Source organism: Anoplophora glabripennis, unplaced genomic scaffold (genome assembly GCF_000390285.2).
Source record: "Anoplophora glabripennis isolate ALB-LARVAE unplaced genomic scaffold, Agla_2.0 scaffold306, whole genome shotgun sequence".
Lineage (NCBI taxonomy): Eukaryota > Metazoa > Arthropoda > Insecta > Coleoptera > Cerambycidae > Anoplophora > Anoplophora glabripennis.
In genome coordinates this window covers 390,758-404,667 of record NW_019417798.1, presented here as the reverse complement: position 1 = coordinate 404,667, position 13,910 = coordinate 390,758, and the positions used below count along the sequence as shown (strand labels likewise).

Here is a 13,910-nt window from a genome sequence, read left to right as displayed (position 1 = left end):
CACTGATTTAATGCTCTATTATTTGACTTATATGTTTTTTGAAATTATGTTTTATTTATAAAGTACCATAATACAAGAAGTAAAAATACAGCATCATATAAACAGTGAAATATTTATACTTTGGATCACAGCGCATAGAACAATCGAATGCATTTTGGAAAATTATGACGTTTTAATATAATTTTCATTTTAAAATTAACATTTCAATAATTTCCAGTATATTTTTTAGAATATTTTTGGCTGCATTAACATCGTAATCACAGTATAATACTGCATATATCTAATTGTATATTCTCCTAAATGCAATAGCTTTAAACCCTTGTCTTATAAGGAACATTTGTATTCACAGAAGTGCTGAAGTGCATCATAGTAGTATGCTACTTATGCATGTAACTAAATCATATGTAAACTTTTCTAAGCAAATCACTTCGTGATCACAGTTTGGAGGTAATCTAAATTACATAAAAGTTCTTTGCAAAAAGAGCAGTGCATACTTCGTGTCATGTACGCTTATGTCGATTAGTCGATACCCTCGAACGGTGTACTGAGGTTCAGGCTCTACAATCTTCTCTTCAACAGCTTATTTCAAAGTTATAAGAAAATTTTTCTTGTTAAAAAACCCCTTGGAGACCAAATTTCGTTCAAATACGTCAATTATTTCGAAGATTATTTAAAAAAATTAAAAATAACATGTTGACTGACACCCTGTAACCCGGTTATTATCAGCTTTTCGACTAAGATAAGTTTGACTGGATCACATTATTATGACGTCACAAATCACCTGTTACTCTCTGTACAATTCATTAAGAGACACCCTGTATATGGACCTTAATCAAATTATTTACTAACAAGGGATCTAATTAAAGTACTGTAGCAAATTCCTAAAAAAGACGAGAGTGAGAACGCTGGGATCCGATTTTTTTACGTATTTCAAATAACAGAACTCGAATTAATCGACTTTCCCCCATTCGCCGACCGCTGTTCCACGGATGCCATTAGCGGGCCGACAAAAATCGACCGTCCATTATCGCCCCCCGGTACCGCCGGACGCGAAAACGAGCCTGAGAACGGGCTCTCGGGCGTTCGCGGAGCCCGTAAAACAATCGATTCCGGCGCGTCACTCATCATTAAATTGCAAATGCCCGGAGGCGTAGTTTCTACTATATCGCCGATCCGCATCCGGGTCAGCCGGGCCGCTCCATTCCGTTTCTCGGGGCTACGGCGGACATGGCCGTCGAGGAGAGGCCGCAGAAGGTCGGAGGGGTCCGATTGAAATGTGTCCGGAAAAATGATTATTTGTGGTGATATCGGGGAAAGGACCCCGCACAAATCTTATGGAAATTGGGTCCCGGTCAAATTCGCTGAATTTTTGATATGTGATAGAGTTCATCATACTGGTCAATTGTCTCAATGGCCACAAAGTTCAAAAATGGATAGTTTGGCCGGTACAGAGCTTTAAAGCTCCGAATATCCTCCACGGATTTATGTATATGCGCAGTGTGTATAGACTTTTGAAATAGCCTATTTCATTTTTTTTATTATCTAGGTTTATATTTTTGAGGTTGCTGAATTCAGATCTGTTGTTAGATTTTCAAAATTGACAGTTGGCAGCTGTCAAATAGCTGTCAATGTGCTATAATAAAGCCAAAAACTTGTTTTTTTATGTTTTATCTTTCTTTTTTTTTTAGTTCGATAAGTTCAAAGACGATATCAAATCAATAACAATGACTATCGGCAGCTGTCATTTAGCTGTCAACAATTCTTCAAAGTCCGGTAATAAAGTCAAAAAATTATTTTTTGTTTATAACTTCAAGTTTTTTAGATAAGTGAATATAAATATGATATAAAATTATGTAGTCATCAGCTTACAGCTGTCAACAAGCTGTCAACTAACTGTCAAAATGCAATAATAGAGCAAGTAACTTATTTTTTGTGCTTAACTTTGTGGATAAGAAATCAAACATGATATAAGTTTATGACATCACTTTTGAACTCAGTGATCTAAGCAACTTAAAGCTTTTTAAAAAAAGTAACTTTTTGACTTTATTATTGCATTTTGACAGTTAGTTGACAGCTTGTTGACAGCTGTAAGCTGATGACTACATAATTTTATATCATATTTATATTCACTTATCTAAAAAACTTGAAGTTATAAACAAAAAATAATTTTTTGACTTTATTACCGGACTTTGAAGAATTGTTGACAGCTAAATGACAGCTGCCGATAGTCATTGTTATTGATTTGATATCGTCTTTGAACTTATCGAACTAAAAAAAAAGAAAGATAAAACATAAAAAAACAAGTTTTTGGCTTTATTATAGCACATTGACAGCTATTTGACAGCTGCCAACTGTCAATTTTGAAAATCTAACAACAGATCTGAATTCAGCAACCTCAAAAATATAAACCTAGATAATAAAAAAAATGAAATAGGCTATTTCAAAAGTCTATACACACTGCGCATATACATAAATCCGTGGAGGATATTCGGAGCTTTAAAGCTCTGTACCGGCCAAACTATCCATTTTTGAGCTTTGTGGCCATTGAGACAATTGACCAGTATGATGAACTCTATCACATATCAAAAATTCAGCGAATTTGACCGGGACCCAATTTCCATAAGATTTGTGCGGGGTCCTTTGGATGTTTCGCCACAATTTTAGAAGTTATCATTTACCTGGATCGAAAGGTAAAAGAAATTCTCTCGTGATGATTCTTTATGGATTCAGAACAGAAATTAATAAAGAAAAAACATGAAAAATCCTGTTTACCAAATTTAGCGCGAATGGATTATTTTCTGAAAATTTGGTCGGCCGACTTGGATCCGCAATGGTGAATTTTGCAAAGTTGACCACGGATCCGTGATCAGCGAGCCCTAAAACCCCCGTATACCAAATTTGGCACGAATGTTATTTTTTGAAAATTTGTTCGGCCATCTTTGATCCGCCATCTTGAATTTTGCAAAATTGACCTCGGATAAGTGGTCAACGACCCCGAAAACCCCCGTACACCAAATCTGACGCGAATGGGTTAATTTTTGAAAATTTGGTGGACCATCTTGGATCCACCATCTTGAATTTAGCAAAATTGACATTGGATTCGGGATCAGCTACCCCGAAATCTGACATTATTTGGCCTGTTTACTTTGAGGTTAGAAAAAGAACCATCAATTTTGACCGCGGATTCACGTTCGGCGGGGTCTTAACCATATAAATGATCATTTGAATATAGAAAACAATTTATTTTTTATTTTTCCTAGCACCTTTTCGTGAATTTTTGCTATTTTTGACCTGTATTTTTAGGTTAGGAAATTCCTGTGATGTGATAGCTCATTTCTGACACGTGATCAGGAGGCAAAAATATATGGATAACATATGTCGCATGAAAAGTACAGACAACATTTTTTTGAGTGGCTGTGTAATCATTCAAAAGTATTGTTTACACTGAGTACCAATTGACCGATAATGAATAATTATTTGTCTATTTAAAATTATACTTGCTCAACGGGAAGAGCGAACCCTACAAATACAATACAAAAAAGAAAAACATAAAAACAAAAAAAAAACAGGCATAAACACTTAAATAATAAATATGCAAAAGTGCAATATTATGACAAATCAAATCTTGCAACCTTAGCCAGAGCCAGAATATACGCCATTAATTTTAAAAGAAAGTTATCTACGTTGAATTGATTCTAAAATAAGAGATTGATTTTCATAAATCGGGTACTTAGTACGCACCAAAGGAAAGTACAATGCTTTTAACGCTGCCCCATTTGTGAAGCTTTTACAATTTCTAATAATGAAGCCAAGTACTTTACTCGATGATTTTGATGTGATGTGTGATTGATGTGTTCCGAGAAACTTAACTAACGGTCAAAATATATTCCCAAGTCTTTAGTACCAAAGTACCTCTCCAAGATGACATCATTCAATGTACAATCAAATAAAATAGGACTTTTCGTTCTAGAGAAACTAATCGCCTTATATTTATTAACATTTAACCTCCACCAATTTGCTACTACATTTGAGACTGCAAATGCAAACCATCCGTAATGTTATTTATATTACAATAAATTTTAAGGTCATCTGCATGAAGCAGCCTATGACAATCAAGACAATTCATATGGAGTTCGTCAATAAAAAGCGAAAACAAGAGAGGTCCAAGATTTGACTCTTGCGGAACTCCTGATACAGCTAAGAAAGGCCGAGTCCCAAACCCACCATGTGCAATATAATAAGATCTATCTATGAAGTACCAAAGATGTGGATAAACCAAATTCCTTCAATTTGACCAACAATATATTATGACTAATGGTGTCAACAGTAATAGCGATAATTATTTTCATTCCTTATATATTTTCAAATCCTCTTAGATTTCTAAACTCAAATAAAAACTTCATAAATTTGAAACTCTAAGCCCATTCAAAATAATATTCTGTATTCATCGAATTTTATTACTGGAGTTGTGGTGCTGCCTAAGATTAATGAAACAGAAATTTTACAAAATTCAAACTTTAAGCCTCTATAAAATCAGTGGTATATAAATGAATACATATATTTATGTATTTATTTATAAAAACATCGACAAATTGCTTTTGTCATGCACGTATTTCAAAAAAGTGACTAGAATATTTAAACTATTTTACGAAATGTAGTAGTTAATTTAGGATTCTCAATTTTGCAAAAAAAAAGTGAGAACTGCTTTGTAGCTCGAAAACGATAAACCCCCTTCTATATACTTTCACCACCTACCCCTAAAATCGCAAAAATAAAAAAAAACACCGAAAATGCCACAACCATCTCAACTGCACAACCTTATAGACATGTCAACACTACCAAGTCCCTATTACAACCATTACCATCGCAGGTGAAATTTTGCGGTGTACAAAAGTAGCTAGGAATTTGGACTATTTATTAGACACGAAGTTACGTTTTAAACCGCATATTGTATTCAAATGGCTTATGGTAATCTGAAAATGTTATATTCAAGTTGTCATATTCTTTCACGTAAACTTAAAATTTAACTATTGGATGCTTTGGTTCTCAGTCAATTTAATTACTTAGAAATCGATAGAATCGAAAAGTTACAAAAATCTTGCTTAAGGTTCATTTATGGCATCAGAACGTTTATAAATTAAATGACTCTAAATGGATAACTATGCAGAAAAGAAGGAATCTTCATTCTGTCGTATTATTTCACCGTTTATTATTTTACGTGTCCTCTATATTTAATAAATAAAATAACATCGTACAGACGTCCATACGCTTAATTTACGTTATAGGGGATTTATATCACCCTTCCTCCACCCCACGTTTTCATAGATCCTCAATTTTTTGTGGATGTTCTTCATATAATATCTATAAATTAGATAATGCCATTCCAATAGATATTAAATTATTGAATCCTCCAGCTTTTAAAGTTAATTTTAAGGAATACATTTTTAGTCATGCACAACGATACAAGTATTCTCATAAATTTTTACTTATATCACCTCTTTTCATAGATCCTCATTTTTTGTAGATGTTTTTGATATAATATTTATAAGTTATATAATGCCATTACAATAGATATTAAATTATTGAATTCTCCAGCTTTTAGACTTAAATTTAAGGAATACATTTTTAGTCATGCTCAATGAGACAAGTATTCTTATAAATTTTTAATTTATGCATTTTTCCTTATTTGTAGTTTCTTGTTCCTTCCAATAATAAGTCTACCTTGTAGTGCAGACAAATTTATTTATGGATATTTAAGATATTCTAGTATTGGAGCTAAATTTTAAACTTCTTTTAAATTGCTTTAGCTCCAATTTACAATGTATATTAATGTAACCATTGTTTTCTTTTTGTTGTTACTGTTTGTACTTACATTGTAAATAAACATTATGATTATTGTTATTATTGATATGGATGATCCGAGGCGTAGTACTCGCGACATTGACCGACAGTATCGTGTGGTGCGTACTACGGGAACAATAGTACACCCCTATCATGTACAAAAGGGTCAGGCGTTAACTAACAATGATTTTCAACCCCGTGTGGAATTTTGATAAGTAATTCGTTTATTCATTTAATTTTTGTGTTATTTTTAAACGAAATTTGAAAAAATTTCAGTATTTTTGAACACAAAATTTAAACCGTTAAAACCACCATCAGCGCTTTCGTAATGCGACGCGCGTCAGCTTTGATATCAAAGGTGCAGCTGGCTGCCGCACCAGGGATGGCTTTAAATTTGTTTAAACCTTCATGTGAATTTTTTTTTTTTTCAAAGTTACCTATTTTCGTGCCCTCTATCACACACTTATTTCATAAACACTTTGTATAGTTCCTCCACATTTCCCGTAAAATAGGTAATTAAATATATGACTTTTTATGTGCATTTATACCATAACTGCTTAGAAAAGTTATATTTAAATTACTTTCTCTCATATTTATTATTTCCGTGGAAAGAGAGCTACATAGTTTATAGGTTTTTAAAAAATGGATTGCTTTGCTAGGGTCGTGTTCTTTCACCCGTACTTAATCCCTTTTCCTATAAATTTGTTTCTCAGTACATAAAAATTTTAGTACGCCAACGAGACATGAAGTAAAGGCAAAGCCGAGAGATTGACATGATTATTTATCTTTCACCGTTTACCCTGTCACGAGGGCGTTGTTAGTGTCGTGGAATGTCCTGCCATGCACATTTGCATCTTGTTTTTTCCCCATCTCCATTACTCGAGTTTCGGAGTGCGGATCGTCCTCATTTAAATTGTAAATTCATCTGCGGTAATTAAGTGCTCGGGATCGAATGGTGTGCAGGTTTTATGCAATTATATTTGCCAACCGAAATGGCCGTGATATAATGGCATTAGGTATTTGTCTACTTTACCTCGTACTTTAACCAGATTAATAAAAAAATTTTTAAGAATTTGTGATAAATTTTGATAGACGAAAGTGGAAAATCTATCGAGTATAATACTAGGTACAAAGAAGTTCATAGGTACAAAAATTGTATAGAATTTATTTAAAGGCCTACCTAATTTTGCATTTTAACCAAATAGGTATGTTTTAAGACCATTGCAGATAGATAGATAGATAAATAGATATTAGTCCAACTAGAGCATTACAGTTTTGCTATGGGATATGTCAAGTCTACTTAATACAATATAATTGCATGTTAAAAAAGGCATATAGGCCGATCCACATTAATTACAGTACAAACAATAAATAAGTAAAATAATAGATACAATATAAACATATGATAAAATGCAACCTATAACAGATTAAAATTAAAATAAGTTAACAGCTATTGTCAAAAAATTCCTGAACGGAGTATGCGCAAATTTTTAATAAGTATATTTTCACATTTTTTCTAAATAGATTAAAGTTATTTGTGTTTTTCAAATGTGAGCTTTCAAAGTCATGCCGAGGCGTTTGAAGGGGATACAAAAATTGTGTTTGTTACGGTTATCATGACAGTAGACAGATACATTGGTAATAAAACGTTCTTTATTTTTATAAATATGTAGGTAACAAATNTATTATTATTATTATTATTATTATTATTACTATTATTATTATTATTATTATTTTCTTTGCCTTTGAAAACATTACATTTATTTACACACAAATTCACTCCCTGTTCTATATGGCTTGAAAAACTTAGTTAAGTTAGCAAGTTCACTTTGTATATTTATAAATATAGTTATTAAAATGAAAATATGACATATTTTTTAGGTTACCCACACAAATTTAATGTTGTATCGCTAATATTGTTCAATTCTGTTTTGGATATAAAAATCATCAGTGAAAATGCATTTCGTTTATTAGTGAGAATTTGCGTATTTATAAATAAATCAAGAAAATATTAACAAATAAACTCTTAATGAATAAAAATAAAAACTTGTTGAAAAAACTGGCAACTATTTTTTTCTTATTTATTGGGTTTTTTGCCGCTTGTGAGAAAAAAAAAATTAAAAATAGTGATATAAACCTTTGCTCTAAAAGAATCAGTCAAGGGTTTTACGAAAATAGTTTTACTTATAACCAAAAATCTCACAGTGAAAAAAGCAGACATAATACAGAACCTTCTAAATGATTACAATCGGCGGAGTTATTTCAATAGTCACATTACTTTGATAAGCTGTATGTTTATCGTTTCTGGTTGAATTTTTGATGTCTTACCACAGTTGACTATCTCTAATTGTAACAATCGGCCAAACAAGGTGTCATAGCAATAAGAAAATCAGAAAAATTGGGTATCTATACGTATTTCATGGACCCAATTTTTTCTTTACTTTGCAATCTTTGTTGTAATACGCATTTTATTTTACATCTCTTTACATTACAAACTGATTATTAAAAATGTGAAAAAATTTAATCTATTTTATGAGGTTAATACCCATGCATTTACATACATCTTATCAAAAGTAAATCAAAAGCTACAGGAATTTACAAAACAGTTGTTATTACACATGACTGTGATGCCGAGGAATGTATTCTCAAGGAATGTTATAAACAAGAAGTAATTTTATGCAAATTACTTTCACAAATATTTCCACTTTGGGCTCTATTTACAGGCGACATATTTTTATATGACAGCTCACTAGATAATGTGTAACTACTGTGATAAATACGTACCATAAAATTGAAGGAAATAAAATTACTTTCTTTACGAAATTACAGTTATAATAATTAATAGTTGTATTATAGAGATATACATAATTTAAATATTAATAAAGTCGTACGTTGAATTATTAATTGAATAAAATGGTGCCAAATTATACTCACAAATTTATTTTTGCATATTACTCTGGTTACATGGTAATAATATGTAGATATGTTACATCATATTTCTAATTAAATAAAAAACCAGTGATTGTAATATTATTGTAGAATGTAATAGTGGACATAAATGATTGTTACGTTAAAAAAAAAGCTGAAAACAAATTATCGTCTGGTAAAAAATCAATGTTTTTTCAAATAAACTGACAAGTAACAAATAAAATACTTATATAAAAAACGGAAGAAAATGAGTTCTACGTATTAATGGTCTATAATTAGAAAAAAATCCCCTTCTGATTTTTCTTTTTTTTTCAATTATAGGGTGGTCCATTTTAATCTATCCATACTAATATCTCCGACAGATTAGGTTATAGCGAAATATAAATTTAAATATATATTAAATCAATAAAGCGCCTTCGCAAAAACTCTCGTGGACGACACTGTGCCGGCAAGATGCCATATCACTGCAATTTCACAGTTATGTGCATTCACTCTATAGGTGCATGTTAATGGCACAAAAATCAATACAAAGGAAAACTACCAGAGCAAAAACTGGCGGGTCAGGAAGTTATAAGACTTTTGCATGTAGCTGCTAATTATATTTTTTTTTTCTTCCAATATAATGTTCTTGTTCGATTACTGTAATTTCCACACAATTAAGTAAAATGTGAAATGACTATTTCTTTACAAATTCAATCGCATACCATAATGGAACATATTTTGTTCATTACAAGGTTAAGAGTTTACAAAAGTAAAAACAAACGTTAATCGGAATAATTATCACTTAACGGATTTTAAAATGAGAGGAACTAATGTTTTCATTTTTTTTTTGTTAAATGTCTCGAATTAATGCTGATATGAGCGCAAAGGAAGTTCTTTTGTTAAAATATGCATTGATTTCAATGGGAATAATGGTATAAACAAACATAAAAATTTAATATTTTTTTGCATAAAAATCAATTATCTTGTCTGTGAAAAAAAAAGACCTACAATATTAGGTACATATTGCATCTTTTATCCATTTTCTGAAACCAGCAACTTTTTAAGGAAACATTTCGAAGCACACACTTATTCTTGGAACATTCTCTATTTAGAATTAATTGTATCCCAACCGTGTATCTACAGCTTTTTCTAGAACGAATTGTTTTCAAACGACGCAATTCCACCCAAAATCAATAGTCGGAATCAGACGTCAAACTTAATGCTTTCTTTTCTGCCAAAGAACATGTAATTTGTAGAACTTAGGAATTTTATGACGACTGAAATTCAATACTCATTTACATCCACTTTGTGGCTTGTTCACGTAGAACAGTTACAATACGAAGGCAATCAATATTTTATGTATGTGTTAATATCAAATTGTATGTAATAAAAGATGTATGTACTTACATTATTATGGGTCAATTTTTTTCGTTTTTTTACAATTTCCTTGAGAGGATTTATTTGTTTAAATATTTATCATGTATTTGTTGGTTTTTTGATTTTGTGCAAAAAAGAGGTATACGATATTAATTTTGAATTGCATTGTTACACTGTGGGAAAACATGCGTTTTAAAGTTTAGGATTTAGATCTATTTTTCGGCTGTAAGCATAAATACACAGTTGATAGACCGGCTTACCCTTAAGCCTGCTGCAGATGATATGGCCACTTGCCAAACATTCGTCAAACATAAATGTGTCTATCGCTGCTGTTATTGCGAAACCTCGTTCTTAAAAAAACTGTAACTATACACAAACGCAGAGATAAAAACAGTAAAAACTGACAGAGGAACAAAAACATGTCTTTCCGTAGATTGGTGATGTACAATATGTCCATAATCGTTCACATATCTCTAGTGATTCCATTGATATTTATCCTGTCTGATGATATAAATAAGTTTTAATAGACTCAAATATTAAAAATAAGAATATTTACTAATTAAAATGATCGTCAATATCTAAATTTTTGATAAATACATAAGAGATGTAAGACGAAAAAAAAATGCATATGTGTATATTAGAGATTATGTTGTAATTGTCCTTACACACGCAAGTATAAAGACAAAATCACAAAAACAATTAAATAAATTCTCAGTAGTAATTCAAGTGCAGCTAATTTAATTAATCTGCACATTCTTTTAAGTACTGAAACTTTTCAGTTTGTATATGAATATATATGTGACATTAACAGTACTGCACAAAAAATATATATTTGTCAATATTCGCTAAACAAAGTTAGCCATATGTATACAGGGTAGGCCATTAGTGTGAGAAAGTAGAATAACTCCCTTGTTATTCATAATACAGACAAAAAGTTTATATAAAAGTTGTACAGAATCAAAAAAGCTAAAGGACGAAATTTGAAACACACACGGCGATGAGTAAAAACGGGACACACCAAATATTACATTTTATAAATGGAACACCCTGTATATTTTTAAACATATGGATTTCTGAGAAAATTCTATATATAGCAATATTAACATTTTAGTGCGGGGTTGCCAAGTTCTGTAGAAAATTCTTCCAATTGTGGAAAAAAACATGACCTCGAAGAAGTTGTATTATCTTTCAACTACTATCACTTGGAGCAAAAATATTTGACAGAGTTATAGACAAATGTTAGACAAAGACTTCTATATTAGCTAATATCGATATTTTGCACAGGGCATTTTTTATAATACGATCATTTTTAGAAAGTTTAAACTTGATTTTCTAAAATTTTTCAAATTATTTTATTATTCTATTTTATTTACATATCGGTCCACTTTAACTTTTATGAAGCATGTTCTATATCTAAAATTGTTAGTTTTTAAGATATAACATTTCTAGAAAAACCTAATTTTTATTATTTTCCGTTCCACGAAATGTGTTTGGAAAAACCGTCACATTGTGTCAACTTGTCAGTTCATAATTTATCATTCCATTTTTAGTTGAATTTATTAGTTAATATTTATTTGTGGGATTCTATAAAATAATAAAAATTAAGTCTTTTCAGAAATGTTGCTATATTTTAAAAACTAACAATTTTAGATATAGATCATGCTTAATAAAAGTTAAAGTGGACCGATACGAGAATAAAATAGAATAATAAAATACAGGGTGTTCCATTTGAAAAATATGCAGAGTTTGCTCTTCTGAAACATCCTGTATAGACCTCATTTACGAAAACGACCCGTCGCAATTTATTTATAACCAGTGTATTCGTCAAAATTGCACAAATTCGGCTACAGAAAAACATAAATTTGACCCCACTAATATTTTTGCGTCATTTAAAGTTATTTTTACATTGTTTTAAAGGTCTTAAGAACGAGTTGATATGCGCAATTTTTTGTATTATACAACATTATTCTTATTATTCTTTTTACAATGTAGAGGAATACCTCACTAGCGATCTCTTGGACTGGCGTTAGGGACCATTTTAAATTTTAAATTTGTTTTACATGTATTGTCGGTTTTTAAAGCTATTTCTTATGTATACCTATCTATATACTATTATTTGTAGTTGTTGTAGTTTATTAGTTTATTAGTTGTATTTAATTGCTTGTTTTATATGTTTGTCTGTATTTACATTTACGCTTGACAATTTCTCATATTTACAGTAGGTAAATCTATAGAAAATAAAGATTATTATTATTATTATTATTATTATTATTATTATTATTATAATATTGAAGATATTAAGGAAATAAAAATATTTTTAAGTAATTTATAAGAAAATTTCTAATTTTACAGTGAAAATGTAATGTTTTTATTAAACTATATAAATTAGAAATATAAACGAATTTTCATCGCTTAAGATTTAAGTTAGAAGCTTAATCTTGAATATCATATTTCTTTAATTGGAGAGTTTCTCAATTTTATCATTAACAGTGATATACCTCTTTTTGGTTTCAATTAAAATAAGGGTGATAATCATCAAACTTTTAGGTCGAAACTAAATGCAAATATTGCTTCTTATTAAAGATAAATTGATATTTCAACACTTTTTAAATGCAAATTAAATGTTATAATTAACTATTATCCCAATAAGCTCAATTTAAAGCTCCTTGATTTCATTCATGAAAAAGTCCAAAAATTAAGATTATAATAAAAAAGATAAAAATAATAGAATAATTTATATTAGAAATTTTTAAAGTAATAATTAATGGAAATAATAAAGTAATTTCTACATCAAAAATTAAAAAAATTACAGCAATTAAAAAGAATTGTAATGAAAAGGGTAATCGAGCTGTATTTTTAGGATCAAATCCACATTCAAATGGTGATCTTTTTTCTCGATCAGAAAATCTTTTTTTAGAAATTAAATTTAATAGAATAATTAATATAAAATTAATTAAGGTGATTATAATAGTTAGTAAAAAAATAATTTTAATTATTTATACTAGTTTTCTAGATTTTTTGATTGGAAGTCAAATATAATTATTATATTATATAAATTATTTATCTACCTCATCAATAGATAGAAATATATAGGAATAATCATACAACATCAACAAAATGTCAGTATCAAGCAGCAGCTTCGAATCCAAAGTGATGAATACATCTAAAATGTCCTAAAATATGACGAATTAGACATACTAATAAAAAAGTAGAACCAATAATTACATGAAGTCCATGAAAACCAGTTGCTATAAAAAATGCTGATCCATACACTGAATCAGCAATAGTAAATGGAGCTTCAATATATTCATAAGTTTGTAAGAGAGTGAAATATATTCCTAATATTACAGTTAAAATTAATCTGTTTAATCTTTGGGTATAATTATTTTCTATTAGTCTATGATGAGCTCAAGTTACTGTAAGTCCTGAAGTTAATAAAATTAATGTATTTAATAAAGGAATTTCAATTGGATTAAAAGTTTGAATTCCTTTGGGGGGTCAAATTATTCCTAATTCAATGCTAGGAGATAATGATCTATGAAAAAATCCTCAAAAAAAAGATAAAAAAAAGAATACTTCAGATGTAATAAAAAGAATTATTCCTCATCGTAGTCCTATAGTTACATTATATGTATGATGTCCTTGATAGGTTCTTTCTCGTGTAATGTCTCGTCATCATTGATATATAACTAAAATTAAAATGGTAAGGCCTAGAAGTAATAGGTTATTTTCATATAAATGGAATCATTTAATCAATCCTATTATTGTAGTGAAAGTTCCTA

General features: G+C 30.0%; 1 protein-coding gene and 1 long non-coding RNA gene across 4 annotated transcripts in view; one reads left to right on the top strand and one right to left on the bottom strand.

Moving 5' to 3' along the window:
• LOC108909265 (protein alan shepard) overlaps positions 1–13,910 on the bottom strand; it is a 161,076-nt gene that overhangs the window by 112,929 nt on the left and 34,237 nt on the right. The gene's annotated exons all lie outside the window — the stretch shown is intronic.
• LOC111692488 lies at positions 6,434–13,815 on the top strand. Its single transcript, XR_002763245.1, has 3 exons — positions 6,434–6,445; positions 10,145–10,146; positions 12,908–13,815. It is a non-coding gene; the product is annotated as an uncharacterized LOC111692488 (long non-coding RNA).